This window comes from Triticum aestivum, chromosome 6B (genome assembly GCF_018294505.1).
Source record: "Triticum aestivum cultivar Chinese Spring chromosome 6B, IWGSC CS RefSeq v2.1, whole genome shotgun sequence".
Lineage (NCBI taxonomy): Eukaryota > Viridiplantae > Streptophyta > Magnoliopsida > Poales > Poaceae > Triticum > Triticum aestivum.
Window position 1 is genome coordinate 598533319 of NC_057810.1, and position 21922 is coordinate 598555240.

Here is a 21922-nt window from a genome sequence, read left to right on the forward strand (position 1 = left end):
CAGCCCCACTGTTTTCTCCAGGTCCTGGTGTCGGATGAGAGACACGACTCTCCCTGACCGACTCTTGCAAAGACAACTTGCTCCCGACCAAAAGAAGTATTGTGCAAGAAAACAGAGTCTAGAGGGAACACGAGGTGGCCACAAGGTAGGGGGGCGCCCTGAGGGATATGGCGCGCCCTCCACCCTTGTGGTCTCCTCGTGTCTCTTTAGGACTACTTTTAATTTTGCTAATTTTTTAAATATTCCAAAACGGAGAAAAAATACTATTAGAACAGTTTTGGAGTCAGTTTACTTATCTTACCACATACCTATTCCTTTTCGGAGTCTGAAACATTCTGGAAAGTGTCCCTTATGTACTCCTCCGGTGTTACGGTGTCAATTATATTGGTTTCAACATTTATGGTATTACCTAGATATAATGTTTGATTCTTTGACCGTTTACCACCTTCGAATTTGTGCCTTCGGCGTTGTTGATTTTTATGGAAACAGAACAATAGACCTCCTCGATAATGTAAGGACCTTCCCATTTAGAGAGAAGTTTGCCTGCAAAAAATCTTAAATGTGAGTTGTATAGCAAAACATGATCACCTACATTAAACTCGCGTTTTTGTATCATCTTGTCATGCCATCTTTTAACTTTTTCTTTAAACAACTTGGTATTCTTATAGACTTGGGTTCTCCATTCATCAAGCAAGCTAATGTCAAATAACCTCTTCTCACCAGCAAGTTTGAAATCATAGTTGAGCTCTTTAATAGCCCAATATGTCTTATGTTCTATTTCAAGAGGTAAGTGACAAGCCTTTCCATAAACCATTTTATACCCATAGGATTTTTATAAGAAGTTCTATAAGCCCATAATGCATCATCAAGTTTCTTGGACCAATTCTTTCTAGATCTACTAACAGTCTTTTGCAAAATCAATTTAATCTCTCTGTTACTCAATTCTACTTGACCACTAGACCGAGGATGATATGGAGATGCAATTCTATGGTTAACATCGTACTTAGCAAGCATTTTATGAAAAGCACCATGAATAAAATGTGAACCACCATCGGCCATTAAATATCTAGGGACTCCAAACCTAGGAAAAATAACTTATTTAAGCATCTTAATAAAAGTGTTATGGTCAGGACTACTAGTTGGAATAGCTTCTACCCACTTAGTAACGTTATCAACAGCAACTAGAATATGTGTATACCCATTAGAGGAAGGAAAGGGTCCCATATAATCAAAGCCCCAAACATTAAATGGTTCAATAACAAGTGAATAATTCGTAGGCATTTTTTGACGTCTACTAATATTACCAATTCTTTGGCATTCATCATAGGACAAGACAAACTTACGAGCATCCTTGAAGAGAGTAGGCCAATAAAAACCGGATTGCAATACCTTATGTGCAGTTCTATCTCCAGCGTGGTGTCCTCCGTAAGCCTCGGAGTGATACTTTCATAGAATATGTTCCTATTCATGCTTAGGTAAACAATGTCTAATAACACAATCTACTCCTTCTTTGTAAAGGTGTGGGTCATCCCAAAAGTAATGTCTTAAATCATAGAAAAACTTTTTCTTTTGCTGGTATGTGAAACTAGGTGGTATAAATTTAGCAACAATATAATTAGCATAATCAGCATACCAAGGAGTATTACGAGAAACATTTATGGCAGCTAATTCTTCATTAGGAAACCTATCATTAATATGCATTGGGTAATCAAGAACATTTTCTAACCTAGACAAGTTGTCTGCAACGGGGTTCTCAGCTCCCTTTCTATCAATAATATGCAAATCAAATTCTTGTAATAAGAGAACCCGTCTAATAAGTCTAGGTTTAGTACCTTTATTTTCCATAAGATATTTAATAGCAACATGATCGGTGTGAACAGTTACTTTGGAATCAATAATATAAGATCTGAACTTATCATAAGCAAATACAACTGCTAAAAATTCTTTTTCAGTAGCAGCGTAATTTCTCTGGGCACTGTCTAGAGTTTTACTAGCATAATGGATAATATTTAATTTCTTATCAACTCTTTGTCCTAGAACAGCACCAACAACATAATCACTAGCATCACACATAATTTTGAAGGATAAATTCCAATCAGGTGGCTGAACAATAGGTGTAGAAATCAAGGCATTCTTAAGTATTTCAAATGCTTCTACACAATCATCATCAAAAACAAAAGGAACATCTTTTTGCAAGAGATTAGCGAGAGGCCAAGAAATTTTAGAGAAGTGTTTAATAAACCTCCTATAGAAACCAGCATGACCAAGGAAACTTCTTATACCTTTGATATCTTTAGGACACGACATCTTTTCAATAGCATCTACTTTAGCTTTTTCAACTTCAATACCTCTTTCAGAAATTTTATGCCCCAAGACAATACCTTCATTAACCATAAAGTGGCACTTCTCCCAATTCAAGACAAGATTAGTTTATTCGTATCTCTACAAAACTCGATCAAGGTTGCTTAAGCAATCATCAAAATAAGTTCCGTAAATGGAGAAATCATCCATGAAAACCTCAACAATCTTTTCACAAAAGTTAGAGAATATGGCAGTCGTACATCTTTGAAAGGTAGCAGGTGCATTGCATAAACCAAAAGGCATACTTCTATAAGCAAAAGTACCTAATGTGCAAGTAAAAGTGATATTTTCCTGATCATCCTTTGACACAGGTATTTGAGAGAAACCAGAATAACCATCTAGGAAGTAGAAATGTGTATGTTTGGATAGACTTTCTAGCATTTGATCAATAAAAGGTAGAGGGTAATGATCTTTTCTAGTAGCTTTTATTTAATTTGCGGAAATTAATTACCATTCTATAACCAGTAACAATTCCTTGTGGGATCAATTCATTCTTATCATTAGAAACAACAGTAATACCTCCCTTCTTAGGGACACAATGAATGGGACTTACCCACTGACTATCAAGAATAGGATAAATTATACCTGTCTCCAGAAGCTTTAGTATTTCATTTCTTACCACTTCTTTCATTTTAGGATTTAACCGTCGTTGATGATCAACAACTGGTTTAGCATCTTTTTCCAATTTTATTTTGTGCTGACATAGAGTGGGACTAATGCCCTTAAGATCATCAAGAGTATAGCCAATAGTGGCACGGTGCTTCTTCAGAGTTTTCAATAATTTCTTTTCTTCATGCTCTGAAAGGTTAGCACTAATAATAACATGATATATCTTCTTTTCATCGAGATAAGCATATTTAAGAGTATCAGGTAATTGTTTAAGATCAAACACAGGATCACCCTTGGGTGGAGGGGATCTCCGAGAATTTCAACAGGCAAATTGTGTTTCAACATAGGCCCTTGATTAAAGAATACTTCATTTATTTCCCTTCTTTCATTCATAAACATATCATTTTCATGGTCTAGCAAATATTGTTCTAAAGGATCATTAGGAGGCACGGCAATAGAAGCAAGACCAATAATTTCATCCTTACTAGGGAATTATTTATTATGGGGTTGTCTACGAAATTTAGAAAAATTAAAATCATGCGACATATCCCCTAAACCAACAATAACAGTATCCTTTTCACAGTCTATGTTGGCATTAACAGTATTCAAGAAGGGTCTACCAAATATAATGAGACAAAAGTTATCTTGTGGGGAATCAAGAACAAGAAAATCAGTAGGGTATTTTATTTTCCCACACAAGACTTCAACGTCTCTAACAATCCCAACTGGTGAAATAGTATCTCTATTGGCAAGCTTAATAGTAACATCAATATCTTTTATCTCAGTAGGTGCAATATCATTCATAATTTCTTTATATAAGGTATCAGGTATTTCACTAGCACCCATATCACATAAGCCATGATAACAATGATCTCCTATTTTAATAGAAACAACAGGCATGCCAACAACAGGTCTATGTTTATCTTTAGTATCGGGTTTAGCAATTCTAGCAGCTTCATCACAGAAATAGATAACATGCCCATCAATATTATCGACCAAGAGATCTTTAACCATAGCAATACTAGGTTCATCATTAATTTGTTTGGGGGTGTAGGTGTTCTAGTATAACTCTTACGAACCACAGTTGAAGCTTTAGCATGATCCTTTATTCTAACAGGGAAAGGTGGTTTCTCAATATAAGCAGTAGGAACAATAGGATCAACATTATAAGTAATAGTTTCTTCTTCAACTTTAATAGGTTCTACTACTTTAACTTCAATATAGGATGGTATTTAAACCACTTCTCCTTAGAAAGATCAACATGAGTAGCAAATGATTCACAGAAAGAAGCTACTATCTCAGAGTCAAGTCCATATTTAGTGCTAAAATCACGAAAAGCATCGGTATCCATAAAAGATTTAACACAGTCAAACTTAAGGTTTATACCTGACTCCTTACCTTCGCCGAGTTCCCAATCTTTAGAGTTGAATTTAATTCTTTCCAATAAATCCCATTTGAATTCAATAGTCTTCATCATAAAAGAACTAGTACAAGAAGTATCGAGCATGGATCGATCATTATGAGAAAGCCGAGCATAAAGTTTTTGGATAATAATTTCTCTTGGGAGCTCATGATTGGGGCATGAATATAACATTGACTTAAGCCTCCACCAAGCTTGAGCGATACTTTCTCCTTCACAAGGCCAAAAATTATATATATAATTTCAATCATGATGAACCAGATGCATAGGATAAAACTTCTGATGAATTCCAATTTCAATCGGTTGTAGTTCCATGATCTAATATCATTACATAGCCTATACCATGTCAATGACTTTACTTTCAAAGATAAAGGGAAGACCTTCTTCTTGACAACATCTTCGGGCATACCGGCAAGCTTAAATAAACCACAAACTTCATCCACATATATTAGGTGCATATCAGGATGTAATGTTCCATCTCCTGTATAAGGATTACCTAGCAGTTTCTCTATCATACCAGAAGGAATTTGAAAATAAATATTTTCAGTAGATGCAGTAGGTTGAGGAGCAACTCTTTTATCTTCCGGTCAGGTGAAGACACCCCGAACAAGCCCCTCAAAGGATTATTTTCCATAGTAACAAGTGACAGTAAATTTCAGCATACTATATAAATGATTCCTTACCAAATCCCACTTACCAAAGGTGCTTCACTCCCCGGCAACGGCGCCAAAAAAGAGTCTCGATGACCCACAAGTATAGGGGATCTATCATAGTCCTTTCGATAAGTAAGAGTGTCGAACCCAATGAGGACCAGAAGGAAATGACAAGCAGTTTTCAGCAAGGTATTTGATAACCCACAAGTGTAGGGGATCGCAACAGCTTTCGAGGGTAAAGTATTCAACCCAAATTTATTGGTTCGACACAAGGGGAGCCAAAGAATATTCTTGAGTATTAGCAGTTGAGTTGTCAATTCAACCACACATGGATAACTTAGTATCTGCAGCAAAGTATTTAGTAGCAAAGTAGTATGATAATAAAGGTAACGGTAGCAAGAGTAAAGATAATAGTTTTTGGGTTTTTGTAGTAGTTGTAATAGTAGCAACGGAAAAGTAAATAAGTGAAGAACAGTATGTGAAAAGCTCATAGGCAATGGATCAGTGATGGATAATTATGCCGGATGTGATTCCTCATGTAATAGCTATAACATAGGGTGACACAGAACTAGCTCCAGTTCATCAATGTAATGTAGGCATGTATTCCGTAAATAGTCATACGTGCTTATGGAAAAGAACTTGCATGACATATTTTGTCCTACCCTCTCATGGCAGCGGGGTCCTAGTGGAAACTAAGGGATATTAAGGCCTACTTTTAATAGAGAACCGAAACAAACATTATCACATAGTGAATACATGAACTCCTCAAACTACGGTCATCACCGAGAAGTATCCCGATTATTGTCACTTCGGGGTTGTCGGATCATAACACATAATAGGTGACTATAGACTTGCAAGATAGGATCAAGAACACACATATATTCATGAAAACATAATAGGTTCAGATCTGAAATCATGGCACTCGGGCCCTAGTGACAAGCATTAAGCATAGCAAAGGCATAGCAACATCAATCTCAGAACATAGTGGATACTAGGGATCAAACCCTAACAAAACTAACTTGATTACATGATAAATCTCATCCAACCCATCACCGTCCAGCAAGCCTACGATAGAATTACTCACGCACGGCGGTGAGCATCATGAAATTGGTGATGGAGGATGGTTGATGATGATGACGACGATGAATCCCCCTCTCCGGAGCCCTGAACGGACTCCAGATCAGCCCTCCCGAGAGAGATTAGGGCTTGGCGGAGGCTCCGTGTCGTAAAACACAATGAAACTTTCCCTCTGATTTTTTTTCTCCCCGAACGTGAATATATGGAGTTAGAGTTGAGGTCGGTGGAGGTCCAGGGGGCCCATGAGATAGGGGGGCGCACCCAGGGGAGGGGGCGCGCCCCCCTGTCTCGTGGACAGGGTGTGGGCTCCCTGGTCTTGATTCTTTCGCCAATATTTTTATATTTTCCAAAAAGTGCCTCCGTGGATTTCCAGGACATTCCGAGAACTTTTCTTTTCTACACATAAAACAACATCATGGCAGTTCTGCTGAAAACAACGTCAGTCCGGGTTGGTTTCATTCAAATCATGCAAGTTAGAGTCCAAAACAAGGGCAAAAGTGTTTGGAAAAGTAGATACGTTGGAGACGTATCAACTCCCCCAAGCTTAAACCTTTGCTTGTCCTCAAGCAATTTAGTTGATAAACTGAAAGTGATAAAGAAACACTTTTACAAACTCTGTTTGCTCTTGTTGTTGTAAACATGAAAAGCCAGCATTCAGGTTTCAGCAAATATTATGAACTAACCATACTCACAATAACACTTAGGTCTGACAATTACTCATATAAATAGCATAATCAGCTAGCGAGCCATAATAATAAAACTCGGATGACAACACTTTCTCAAAACAATCATAACATGATATAACAAAATGGTATCTCGCTAGCCCTTTCTGAGACCGCAAAACATAAATGCAGAGCACCTTTAAAGATCAAGGACTGACTAAACATTGTAATTCATGGTAAAAGAGATCCAGTCAAGTCATACCCAATATAAACCAATAGTAATGAATGCAAATGATAGTGTGCTCTCCAGCGGGTGCTTTTTAATAAGAAGGGTGGTGACTCAACATAAAAGTAAATAGATAGGCCCTTCGCAGAGGGAAGCAGGGATTTGTAGAGGTGCCAGAGCTCGATTTTAAAATAGAGATTGAATAACATTTTGAGCGGCATACTTTTGCTGTCAACGCAACAACTATGAGATGGTTGTATCTTCCATACTACATGCATTATAGGCAGTTCCCAAACAGAATGGTAAAGGTTTATACTCCCCCAACCACCAACAAGCATCAATCCATGGATTGCTCGAAACAACGAGTGCCTCCAACTAACAACAGCCCTGGGGGAGTTTTGTTTAATTATTTTGATTTGCTTTGATCTTTTGCATCATGGGACTGGGCATCCCGGTTACCGGCCCTTTCTCGTGAATGAGGAGCGGAGTCCACTCCTCTTGAGAATAACCCACCTAGCATGGAAGATATAGGCAGCCCTAGTTGAAACATGAGCTGCTCGAGCATACAAAACAGAATTTCATTTGAAGGTTTGGAGTTTGGCACATACAAATTTACATGGAACGGCAGGTAAATACCGCATATAGGAAGGTATAGTGGACTCATATGGAACAACTTTGGGGTTTAAGGAGTTTGGATGCACAAGCAGTATTCCCGCTTAGTACAGGTGAAGGCTAGCAAAAGACTGGGAAGCGACCAACTGAGAGAGCGACAACAGTCATGAACATGCATTAAAATTAATTTACACCGAGTACAAGCATGAGTAGGATATAATCTACCATGAACATAAATATCATGAAGGCTATGTTGATTTGTTTCAACTACATGCGTGAACATGTGCCAAGTCAAGTCACTCAATTCATTCAAAGGGGGATACCATCCCATCATACCACATCATAATCATTCTAATAGCATGTTGACACGCAAGGTAAACCATTATAACTCATAGCTAATCAAGCATGGCACCAGCAACTATAATCTCTAAATGTCATTGCAAATATGTTTACTTCATAATAAGCTGACTCAGGAATGATGAACTCATCATATTTACAAAAACAAGAGAGGTCGAGTTCATACCCGCTCTTCTCATCCCAATAAGTCCATCATATATCGTCATTATTGCCTTTCACTTGCACGACCGAATGATGTGTATAATAATAAGAGCGCATGTGCATTGGACTAAGCTGGAATCTGCAAGCATTCAACTCAAGAGAGAAGACAAGATAATATGGGCTCTAAGTTAAACAAACAATCATGCATATGAGAGCCACTAAACATTTTCAATATGGTCTTCTCGACCCCCAAAGGAAAGAAAATAAAACAAAACTATTTACACGGGAAAGCTCCCAACAAGTAAGAAGAAGAACGAGAAATCTTTTTGGGTTTTCATTTTAAATGCTACTACAAGCATGGAAATTAAACTAACTAATTTTTTTGGTTTTTCTTAAGGTTTATCAGACACACAAGAAGAAAGCTTGAAAAAGAAAATTAAACTAGCATGGATAACACAATGAAAGAGTATGAGCACTGACGACTAGTGTGTGAACATGAATGTAAAGTCGGTGAGAAATACGTACTCCCCCAAGCTTAGGCTTTTGGCCTAAGTTGGTCTAGTACCAAGGACCGCCGCTACTCTCCCCGGTGTACTGGGAGGTGTAATCAGGATACCACTGGCTGGTCATCTCCGGATCCCACTGGACAGATGATGCACGATAAGGGTCCAGTGCAGGTTCCGGCTCAGGTTCAGGTTCTGGAGTGAAAGTTTGGGCTCGATGATTGTACACCACTTCCGGCGTGACAATAAATTTTTCTGCAAGAAAATCAAACAACAGAGGCGCATGCAAAATAATAATCTCAAAGTGTTTCTTATTAAATCTAAGTTCATACAAGAGCATCTTCTCTTCGTTGTCAACAATAAACTTGTGCGCTACCATGCTCTTGTAATCTAAAATGTGAGGAGGCAATTTTGTCTCCTCATACTCATGGTGCCTAATAGGTATCTGAAAATGTCTAGCAAGACGTGAAGCATAGATACCTCCAAATATGGTCCCTTTGTACGATTCAGGGCTAGCCGTTTAGCAACGACGGCATCCATACTAAAACTATTGTCTCCAAGCAAGGCATGTTGAAGAATGATAATATCAGGAACACTAAAATTTCCACTATTTCCACGACCAATCAAGCATCTACTAGCAAATATGGCAAAGTAGCGTAAAACAGGAAAGTGTATGCTAGAGATTTTTGCCTCGGAACCCTTCTTTGGCTCCTCTACAGCGATAGAATTCACAAAGCCATCCACATCTTTACGATGGGGTTCCTCTAATTCTCCCTCATAAGGTATCCTACATACCGCACAAAAATCACGTAAAGACATTTCTCTGAATTCATCATATAAATGAAATGATACTGAAGGCGGTGACTTCTTAGGATAATAATAAAAAAATTGCACGAAAGTATTGGTAAGTAAGAGATACTGATCGACCCGGTCGTGGAGGAAATCGGTGAGGTCTGCATTCTCGATCAAAGAATAAAAATCTTCATGAATTCCAGCTTCTTTCAAGAAATTATCACATGACCACTCACACGACCGTACTTCCGCTAAGCGAGGAAGATTATACTTGGCTTTTTCCTTCTCTTTAACTTGTTTTTCTTGAGAGCCTTGGCTAGAAGAACCCCTCAAAAGTCTCCTTAACATTTTCTGAAATTTTAGGAACTCCAAAATAAAAGTGAATAAAACTAAACAAGATTGGTAGCAACTACTCCTACAAGTGCCTAGAGCCTATATCATGCATTAGAATTGCTTGGGACCTCATAAATTTAACATGCAAGCTCAAGAACATGGTCACCTATGCAGCAAAAATTTGCAATGAATAAAGCACTAGAACAAAAACTAATTGGACCAATGGAGGAGTCACATACCAAGCAACAATCTCCCAAAGCAGTTTTGTGAATGGAGCTTTGAGCAAGGAGATCAAAAATTGCAGCAAAACGAGCTAGAACTCGTGCTTGAGCTGGATGGGGATTTTTTTGGGTAGAAGATGAAGTGTGTGGGTGCTGGCATAAGTGGAGGGGGGCCACCAGGGGCCCACGAGACAGGGGGGCGCGCCCAGGTGGGGTGGGCGCGCCCTCCACTCTCGTGGCCTGGTGCTTGCCCCTCCTGCAGTGATTTCAGTGCCTAAAATCCTCAAATATTCCATAAAAAATCATACTAAATTTGCAGGGCATTTGGAGCACTTTTATTTTCGGGATATTTTTTATTGCACGGATAATTCAGAAAACAGACGGATAATACTATTTTTGCTTTATTTATTCTAAATAACAGAAAGTAAAAAGAGGGTACAGAAGGTTGTGCCTTCTAGTTTCATCCATCTCATGATCATCAAAATGAATCCACTAACAAGGTTGATCAAGTCTTGTTAATAAAGTCATTCCGAAGAACACGGAACCGGAGAAATTTCGAATAACACTAAGTTACCTCAACGGGGATATGAAAATCCCCAACAATAAGAATATCATACTTTTTCTTGACAGTAGGGAGAGGAAATTCAAAACCTCCAATAATAATAGTTGGAACTTTTCCAATAGAATTGATGCTATGAACTTGAGATTGTTTCCTCGGAAAGTGTACCGTATGCTCATTACCATTAACATGAAAAGTGACATTGCCTTTGTTGCAATCAATAACAGCCCCTGCAGTATTCAAAAAGGTCTACCAAGGATAATCGACATACTATCGTCCTCGGGAATATCAAGAATAACAAAGTCCGTTAAGATAGTGACATTTGCAACCACAACAGGCACATCCTCACAAATACCGACAGGTATAGCAGTTGATTTATCAGCCATTTGCAAAGATATTTCAGTAGGTGTCAACTTATTCAATTCAAGTCTACGATATAAAGAGAGAGGCATAACACTAACACCGGCTCCAAGATCACATAAAGCAGTTCTAACATAATTTCTTTTAATGGAGCATGGTATAGTTGGTACCCCCGGATCTCCAAGTTTCTTTGGTATTCCACCCTTAAAAGTGTAATTAGCAAGCATGGTGGAAATTTCAGCTTCCGGTATCTTTCTTTTATTTGTGATGATATCCTTCATATACTTCGCATAAGGATTTACTTTCAGCATATCAGTTAAGCGCATACGTAAGAAGATAGGTCTAATCATTTCAGCAAAGCGCTCAAAATCCTCATCATCCTTTGTCTTGGATGGTTTAGGAGGAAAGGGCATGGGTTTCTGAACCCATGGTTCTCTTTCTCTACCGTGCTTCCTAGCAACAAAATCTCTCTTATCATAACGTTGATTCTTTGATTGTGGGTTATCAAGATCAACAGCAGGTTCAATCTCTACTTCATTGTTTTTGCTAGGTTGAGCATCAACATGAACATTATCATTAACATTATCACTAGGTTCATGTTCATCACCTGATTGTGTTTCAGCATCAGAAATAGAAATATTATTGGGATTCTCAGGTGTGTCTACAGTAGGTTCACTAGAAGCATGCAAAGTTCTATCGTTTTTCTTTTTCTTCTTTTTAGAAGAACTAGGTGCCTCTAAATTATTTCTCTGAGAATCTTGCTCGATTCTCTTAGGGTGGCCTTCAGGATACAAAGGTTCCTGAGTCATTCTACCAGTTCTAGTAGCCACTCTAACAGCAAAGTCATTTTTATTATTTAATTCATCAAGCAAATCATTTTGAGCTTTAAGTACTTGCTCAGCTTGAGTAGCAACCATAGAATCATATTTGCTAATGAGTTTGAGTTCACCTTTAACTCTGGCCATATTATCGCTCACATGTCCTATCTCGAAAGCATTATTCTTTAACTCTCTACCAACATAAGCATTAAAACTTTCTTGTCTAGCCATAAAGTCATCAAATTCATCTAAGCATGGGCTATGAAATTTAGTAGAGGGGATTTCAACTTTATCATATCTATAGAGAGAATTTACCTTTACTACCTGTGTCGGGTTATCAAGACAATGTGGTTCTTCAACATGCGGTATATTAAGACCATGTATTTCTTCAATAGGAGGTAAATTCTTAACATCTTCAGCTTTAATACCTTTTTCTTTCATTGATTTCTTTGCCTCTTGCATATCTTCAGGACTGAGAAATAAAACACCTCTCTTCTTCGGAGTGGGTTTAGGAATAGGCTCAGGAGTTGGCTCAATTGGTTCAGGAATTGCCTCAGGAATTGGCTCAGGAAGAGTCCAATTATTTTCATTAGTCAACATATTATTCAATAGTAATTCAGCTTCGTCGACTGTTCTTTCCCTGAAAACACAACCAGCACAACTATCCAAGTAGTCCTTGGAAGCATCGGTTAGTCCATTATAAAAGATATCAAGTATTTCATTTTTCTTGAGAGGATGATCAGGCAAAGCATTAAGTAATCAGAGAAGCCTCCCCCAAGCTTGTGGGAGACTCTCTTCTTTGATTTGCACAAAATTATATATTTCCCGCAAGGCAGCTTGTTTCTTATGAGCAGGGAAATATTTAGCAGAGAAGTAATAAATCATATCCTGGGGACTACGCACACAATCAGGAGCAAGAGAATTATACCAAGTCTTAGCATCACCCTTTAACGAGAACGGAAATATCTTAAGGATATAAAAATAATGAGATTTATCATCATGAGTGAACAGGGTAGCTATATCATTCAACTTGGTAAGATGTGCCATAACAGTTTCAGATTCAAGGCCATAAAAAGGATCAGATTCAACTAAAGTAATAATCTCAGGGTCAACAAAGAATTCATAATCCTTATCAGCAACACAGATAGGTGAAGTAGCAAAAGCAGGGTCAGGTTTCATTCTAGCATTAAGAGACTACTGCTTCCATTTAGCTAATAATTTCTTAAGATCATATCTATCATTGCAAGCAAAGATAGCTCTAGCAGCTTCTTCATTCATAACATAACCCTCAGGAACAATAGGCAATTCATAATCATTGGGAGAATTTTCATCATCACTATCATCAATAATAGCATCTTCGATAATTTCATTCTCTCTAGCCCTAGCAAGTTGTTCATCAAGAAATTCACCTAATGGCAAAGTAGTATCACACACAGAAGTAGTTTCATCATAAGTATCATGCAAAGCAGAAGTGGCATCATCAATAACATGCGACATATTAGAGTTCATAGCAGTAGCAGGTTTAGGTGTCACAAGTTTACTAATAACGGAAGGAGAATCTAGTGCAGAGCTAGATGGCAGTTCCTTACCTCCCCTCGTAGTTGAGGGCAAAATCTTGGTTTTAGCGTCTTTCAAGTTCTTCATAGTGATCAACAGATATAAATCCCAAGTGACTCAAAGAATAAAGCTATGCTACCCGGCAACGGCGCCAGAAATTAGTCTTGATAACCCACAAGTGTAGGGGATCGCAACAGCTTTTGAGGGTAAAGTATTCAACCCAAATTTATTGATTCGACATAAGGGGAGCCAAAGAATATTCTTGAGTATTAGCAGTTGAGTTGTCAATTCAACCACACTGGATAACTTAGTATCTGCATCAAAGTATTTAGTAGCAAAGTAGTATGATAATAAAGGTAACGGTAGCAAAAGTAAAGATAATAGTTTTTGGGTTTTTGTAGTAGTTGTAACAGTAGCAATGGAAAAGTAAATAAGCGAAGAACAGTATGTGAAAAGCTCATAGGCAATGGATCAGTGATGGATAATTATGCTGGATGCGATTCCTCATGTAATAGTTATAACACAGGGTGATATAGAACTAGCTCCAATTCATCAATGTAATGTAGGCATGTATTCTGTAAATAGTCATACGTGTTTATGGAAAAGAACTTGTATGACGTCTTTTTTCCTACCCTCCCGTGGCAGCGGGGTCCTAGTGGAAAGTAAGGATATTAAGGCCTCCTTTTAATAGAGAACCGGAACAAAGCATTAGCACATAGTGAATACATGAACTCCTCAAACTACGGTCATCACCGAGAAGTATCCCGATTATTGTCACTTCGGAGTTGTCAGATCATAACACATAATAGGTGACTATAGACCTGCAAGATAGGATCAAGAACACACATATATTCATGAAAACATAATACATTCAGATCTGAAATCATGGCACTCGGGCCCTAATGACAAGCATTAAGCATAGCAAAGTCATAGCAACATCAATCTTAGAACATAGTGGATACTAGGGATCAAACCCTAACAAAACTAACTTGATTACATGATAAATCTCATCCAACCCATCACCGTCCAGCAAGCCTACGATGGAATTACTCACGCACGACGGTGAGCATCATGAAATTGGTGACGGAGGATGGTTGATGATGACGACAGCGACGAATCCCCCTCTCCGGAGCCCCGAACGGACTCCAGATCAGCCCTCCCGGCGGCTCCGTGTCGTAAAACGCGATGAAACTTTCTCTCTGATTTTTTTCTCCCCGAACGTGAATATATGGAGTTGGAGTTGAGGTCGGTGGAGCTCCAGGGGGCCCATGAGATAGGGGGCACGCCCAGGGGGAGGGGGTGCCCCCCTGTCTCGTGCACAGGGTGTGGGCCCCCTGGTCTTGATTCTTTCGCCAATAATTTTTATATTTTCCAAAAAGTGCCTCCGTGGATTTCCAGGACATTCTGAGAACTTCTCTTTTCTACACATAAAACAGCATCATGGCAGTTCTGCTGAAAACAGCGTAAGTCCGAGTTAGTTTCATTCAAATCATGCAAGTTAGAGTCCAAAACAAGGGCAAAAGTGTTTGGAAAAGTAGATACGTTGGAGACGTATCAGTATTCTCTACAAGCACTGAAATTATCGGTAACAGATAGTTGTGTGATAAGATAATTCGTAACGGGTAAAAAGTAAAAAAAAGTAAACAAGGTGCAACAAGGTGTCCCAATCCTTTTTGTAGCAAAGGACAAGCCTGGACAAACTCTTAAATAAAACAAAGCGCTCCCGAGGACACATGGGAATTACTGTCAAGCTAGTTTTCGTCACGCTCATATGATTCGCGCTCGTTACTTTGATAATTTGATATGTGGGTGGATCGGTGCTTGGGTGCTATCATTCTTTGGACAGGCCTCCCACTTATGATTAACCCCTCTCGCAAGCATCCACAACTACGAAAGAAGAATTAAGGTAAACCTAACCATAGCCTGAAACATATGGATCCAAATCAACCTCTTACAAAGCAACACATAAATTAGGGTTTAACCTTCTGTCACTCTAGCAACCCATCATCTACTTATTACTTCCCAATGCCTTCCCCTAGGCCCAAATCATGGTGAAGTGTCATGTAGTCGACGTTCACATAACACCACTAGAGGAGAGCTAACACACATCTCATCAAAATATCAAACGAGTACCAAATTCACACGATTACTTATAACAAGACTTCTCCCATGTCCCCGGGAATAAACGTAACTACTCACAAAGCATATTCATGTTCATAATCATAAGATTATTAATTATCATTAAGGATCTGAAAATATAATCTTCCATCGGATAAACCAACTATCATCAACTACAAAGAGTAATCAACACTACTAGCAACCCACAGGTACCAATCTGAGGTTTAGAGACAAAGATCGGATACAAGAAATAAACTAGGGTTTGAGAGGAGATGGTGTTGGTGAAGATGTTTATGGAGATTGCCCCCACTCGATGATAGGATCAATGGTGATGACGATGTCGATGATTTCCCACTCCCGGAGGGATGTTTACCCGGCAGAACAGCTCCGCTGGAGCCCTAGATTGGTTTTGTCCAGGTTCCGCCTCGAGACGGCGGCGCTTCATCCGAAAAGCTTCTCTCTTATTTTTTTCAGGGAAAAAGACACCATATAGCATAAGATGGGCGTCGGGGGCCTGCCAGGGGGCCCACAAGGTAGGGGGCGCACCCGGGGGTAGGGCGCGCCCTCCACCCTTGTTGATGGCTTGTGGCCCCCTCCGGTGCTTTCTTCGTGCAATATTTTTTATTTATTCCAAAACTGATCTGTGTGAAGTTTCAGAACTGTTGGAGATGTGCAGAATAGGTCTCTAATATTTGCTCCTTTTCCAATCCAGAATTCTAACTGCTGGCATTCTTCCTCTTCATGTACACCTTATAAAATAAGAGAGAAAAGACATAAGTATAATGGTATAATGGGTAATAACAGCACCTAATGCACTAAATATAGATATAAAAGCATGATGGAAAATGGATGTATCACATGTGCGCCACTTGTCGCAACCTGGGAGTTTTTCCTTTTTTCATAGATCTGTTTATTAAAAACGTTTTATCTCTTCAACCATGCATCCAAATCTCGAACCGCTTCCGTTGGATTCCTCGCGTCGAGATCTTCAAAACTAGATCCCATGTTGATAGGTTTTGACGAACTTTTTTTCACGTAAAATATCAGACGAAAAAACCGAACCGGGAGCACCGGTTTTTTCCTTTTCCGAAAGAGGCACGCCCGTTCCTCTCACGAAATCACAACCATGCTTATCGCGGAAGCAAAACCGTGACTCACGCGGAAGGAAAAAAGAGGAAACACGTTTTTTTTCGTTTCTGAGGAGGCACGGTCGTGCCTCTCGCGGAAGCAAAACCATGTCTCTCACGAAAAAAATAGAAAACGCGTTTTTTTGTTTCCGAGGGGCACGGCCGTGACTCTTGCAAAAGCACAACCCTGCCTCTCTCGAAAGCAAAATCGTGTCTCACAAAAGAAAAAAACTGAAAACGTGTTTTTTTTCCGAGAGGCACAACCGTGACTCTCGCGAAAGCACAACCGTGCCTCTCGCGGAAGCAAAACCGTGACTCTCGTGAAAGAAAAAAAAACTGAAAACACATTTTTTCCGTTTCCGAGAGGCACGGCCGTGACTCTCGCGAAAGCACAACCGTGCCTCTCGCTGAAGCAAAACCGTGACTCTCGCGAAAGAAAAAAAAACAGAAAACGTGTTTTTTCGCTTCCAAGAGACACGGCCGTGACTCACGCGGAAGCAAAATCGTGACTCTCGCGGAAGCAAAACCGTGCCTCTCACGGAAGCAAAACCGTGACTCCTGCGAAAGAAAAAGAAAAAAAATGTATTTTTTGCGCAATTTTTTTTGAAAACTTTTTTTGATCGAAAAGCTAAGGAAGATCGGTGGAAAACCAAAACGTCCAAAAACCCGAAAAAAGCCGCTAAAAAGCCGAAAACTCTTGCGGAAAAATAAAAAATACAAAATCCGGAGGGAGCGTCCAGAGCGCGACACGTAGCGAATGGGTGAAAGCGCGTCAACTGGCATTGATCGTTGCAAGGCTCCCGAATGAGCGCTCTTAACAAGTTTCTCTCTTCAAACCTGGGTCTCCTAGATAGCTTATGGCGACCCTAGCCATTGGGCTATGTGTGAAATTCTTAATGAACTATAGGGCACGACCTACTTAAGGTGAAAGAGCTTTTTTTTCTTTACATTTTTTTCGTTTTCTTCGGGTTTTATTCATTTTTTGTTTGGTTTTCTTTTTTCTTCTCTATTTTTTATTTTCCTTTTTTCTTCTTCCTTTTCGGTTTGGTTTCCTTTTTCCTTCTCCATTTTTTTGGCTTTTAGTTTTTGGGTTTTTCTTTGTTTCTTTTTGTTTTTAATTTGATATTCTTATATACATGATCAAATTTTAAAAAATACGTATTCAATATTTTTTAAATAATTGCTAAACATTTTTATATACACGTTCAACTTTTTTTTCAAATACTTGTTCAACCTTTTTTGAATACTTTTTCAACATTTTCAAATACTTGTTAAATATTTTCTATATACATGATCAACAGATTTTTTAAATACCTATTCAATATTTTTCAAGTACTCGTTCAATATTTTTTATATACTTATTCAACATTTTTCAAATGCATGGTTAACATTTTTTTAAATATTATGTAAAGTACATTTTTGTAATTTATATTTTTAGACAATATATGAAAGTGTAAACAAAGTTAAGAAATGTAATCAAAAAACAAAATAAAAATATGAAAAAAATAGAAAAGAACATGAGGCAGTGTAGTACACGCGAACCTGAGCTGACCCATATGCTCGTGCGCTCCAGCGAGTTGGAAGGCTCGATTCGCTGAACGCGAGACATAGTGATGCCCGAAACTAGGTGGGCTATGTTTGGACTTTTTCCTATTGAAATGAGCTATCTTCTTCTTTTTTATCCTTTTGATGGGGAAATGAGCTATCTTCACACTTTGAGCGAAAAGTATCGGGGGTACTTCAGCGCCGGCTTTTGTATTTGGCGCTCATGCACTACCCTCCTAGGCCGGCCCAACGACCTTCTATCAAACACAGAGAATGCAAAGAACATAAATTAAGGAGGTTGTTACTTATCATTATTATGGGAAAAGGTGGACTCGAACTCTATATGTGAGTATTGATGGCTCTACCTAATAACCACCTTGTCGAGCTCATTTGGTCGACCTATATCTGGAAACCGTGTTATTTGACCGTTCCTTTAGTTAACATATGCATGCCCGGTATAATTTATTTAAAAAGAAAGTACAAATTTAAAAGAGAATTCTTAAAAATATTGAGAACAACCAAGATTACAAAAAAAAGGTTCATAGAAATACGAAAAGGTTCATCAATTTTGAAAAAAGTACATGAATTGAAAATTTTCATCGATTTAGAAAAATAGTTCATCAATTTAGAAAAAAGTTCAATGGCTTTCAAAAAAAGTTCATAAAGTTCATTGAATTGGGAAAAGTTCACCAATTTTGAAAAAAGCTCATCAATTTTTGAAAAAAGTCATGAATTAAAAAAAGCTCATCAATTTTTAAAAAGGATCATGAATAAAAAAATTCATCAATTTTGAAAAGTTCATCAATTTTGCGAAAAAGGACATTTAATTTGAAAAAAGTTTGTGCAATAGGAAAAAGGAAAAAAGAAGCAATCATAGAAAAAATGGCCAGACGAAACAAAAAACTGGAAAGAAAACCACGCGAGGAGAAAAAAGTGAGTGAGCACATCAAAGTATCTTGTCACAGTGGTTAGCGCATGTCTGACTGAAACTTGACGTCTCTATTTGAATCTCTCCAATCGCAATGCACGCAGATTTTTTTAACATTGGAAAGAAGAAGAAAAAGCAAATGGGACGAGCCCAGGACGGCGGGGTGGTTTGCATTGAGTTGCAAAAAGCACTATAACGGGCGCCTTAAGTGATGAAAAGGAATCACCAGAATTGGGAAATTATCAAGAGAGCCTCTCCCAAGCGCCTTAAGCCCCAGGGAGAGTAGCTAGCGCTCACGCGGACCCCCTCATGGGCCGTCCAAATAAAGCAGGTGATCGATCGATTGATCGCTCGCTCACCAGTTTGCCCAGTTTGATAGTACCCATGGATCGGTCATCGTTGACCGGTCCACCATTGACCGGTTAACCGTTCACTATTGACTTTTTGAGAATTAGAAAAATAAAAAAGTTCACAAAAACAAAAACAATCACCGAATTCGAATGAAGTTCACAAATTTTAGTTCTTAAAAATATTATTGATTTTCAAAAAAAAAATCAATGATTTGAAAATTCATTGATTTTGAAAAACTGTTGATTTAAAAATGTTCATTGACTTCATTTTTTTTGCCAATTTGAAAAGTTCATCATTTTTTTAAGAAAAACACGAACTTGGAAAAAGTTCATAGATTTTGAAAAACTTTAAGGGTCTAGAATAAGGTCGTCTATTTGTAAAAGTTAACAAATATGGAGAAAAAAATCACGTATTTTGGGAAAAAAGTTCATGAATTTGCAGAAAAGTTTTGAGTTTTGAAAGAAAGTTGATGAATTCGAAAATAAAAATCTGAGCATTTAAAAATGAAAAAGAAGGACAAAAATGAAAATAAAAAAGGAAAAAGAAGAAAAAAAAACCGAGCTAGAATCATGCATGAAAAATGAAAGAAAAAACAACTACAAAACTTGAACCAGTGAAAAAAAAAATACTTGGGTCGGCCCATATAAGAATTAGCAAAGTATAGGGGCGTGCGCCTATGTGCGAGAGCAACTAATGGGCGAATACACCTTGGGAGCCCCCCGAGGGTTACTTTTGGTGGGCTGGGAGCATGCCACTTGGCGCGCTCTCAGCCGTTGCCACGTGTCGCGTGTTGGGCTCTCCCTCGGGATTTAAATTTATTTGAATTTTTCTATAGACGTCTCGAGCTTTTAGATGATTTATTTTTTGGTATTTTTTGGCCTTTTGATTTCCCCCGGTTTTCTTTAGGTTTTGGACAAAAAAATATTGCATGAAAAGCATGTTTTCTTTGTTTTTCCGCGAGAGGCACAAATTTAGTTCTCGTGGATGCACGAATTTGCTTCCCACGACAGGCACGGTCATGGCTCTCGAAAAAGTGAAAAACGTTTTTTTTTCATCCACAAGAGGCATAGATTTAGGCCCCGTTTGGATTCTCTCCTACTCCCAGCTTCTTTGTTTCAGCGCATGGAGTTGTCCTGAACGCGACATCTCCTAGAAGCCAGCTTCGCGGAGCAAACAACCCCTGTAGTGCAAAAACGAGAGGCAGGTCGAATGCAACTTCAAAAATCGAAAGAGGCGGAGTTGGACGTAATTACTTGATATGCCACTGCCAAGTGACTCTAGGGCACCGTACCCGTTCAATCAATGTGTTTATCTCCCCGATACATTCTCTCCCATACGAGAAACCACTCTAATGGGCTTCATGCTTGCTTACTGGGCTGCCGGCCGACGCAGACGAGAGCAGGAGCAGCCGCTGTTGCCGAACGCATCACTAGCTCCACCAAGAAGCTGGCTAGCACTGGCTCCCCGAGAAGCTGGCCACTTTTGGAAACCAGCGGACTTCCGAACGGGCCCTTAGTACTCGTGGAGGCACGGATTTGCTTCTCCGAGAGGCACAACTGTGCCTTTTGGAAAAAAAATATATTTTGTTTTTTCCTTCTGCAGAGGCACATATTTACAACCGTGCCTCTAAGGAAAGGAAAAATAAACATATTTTTTTTCTTTCCATGACATGCATAGATTTACTTCTCGTGGAGGCACGGATTTTTTACTCGAGTGTCTCTTAAAAAAAGAAAAAAAATACATTTATTCCCGTGGAGGCACGAATTTGCTTCCGTGAGAGGCACTGTCATGCCTCTCAAAAAAAAGGAAAAAAATGTGTTTTCCATTTATTCCGTGAGAGGCACTGATTTACTTCTCGTGAAGGCACAAAAAAGAAAAAGAAATGTGTTTTTCACGAAGACACATATTTGCTTCCATGAGCCATTTCGAAATGGAAAAGAAACGTGCTCTCTGTTTAGTTTCTATCGTCCAATTTTTTTCGTGAAAAAAAGTTCGTTGAAATCTATCAACATAGGATCTAGTTCTGAAAATCTTGACGCGAGGAATCCAACGGTTAAAATAGTTAGAGATTTGGACGCACGGCTAAAATATAAAATGTTTTGACGAAACAAATCTGCGAAAAAGGGGAAAACTTCCAAATTGCCACAAGTGGCGCATAGAGTGACCTTTGCAAATAGTAATCCTTAATTAGTGATTTTTCCTATCTGCCAAATGACCTAAAACCATTGCCTTAACGCTAGATAATTTGAGAATTATCGGGGGCATCGCGAGCACGAGACTGGCCACAGGTCACAACCTCGTTTTTTTTCATTTCACCTTTCTTGTTTTCTTTTTTAAATTTTTTATACCTCCAAACTGTCTATATATATATTTTTTTTTTAAAAAGACTGTATATAAAACTTTTAAAAATGTCAATATAGCATTAAAAAAATAAATATGTATAGAAAAAATGTTTCTCTTGGATACTGAAAATGTATTAAAAAATATACAATGTGTATGAAAAAGTTGATTATGTATTTAAAAAATTAATCAAGCATTGAAAATGTTAATCAAGTATTTGAAAAATGTTAATCCTGTATTTCAAAACTATTA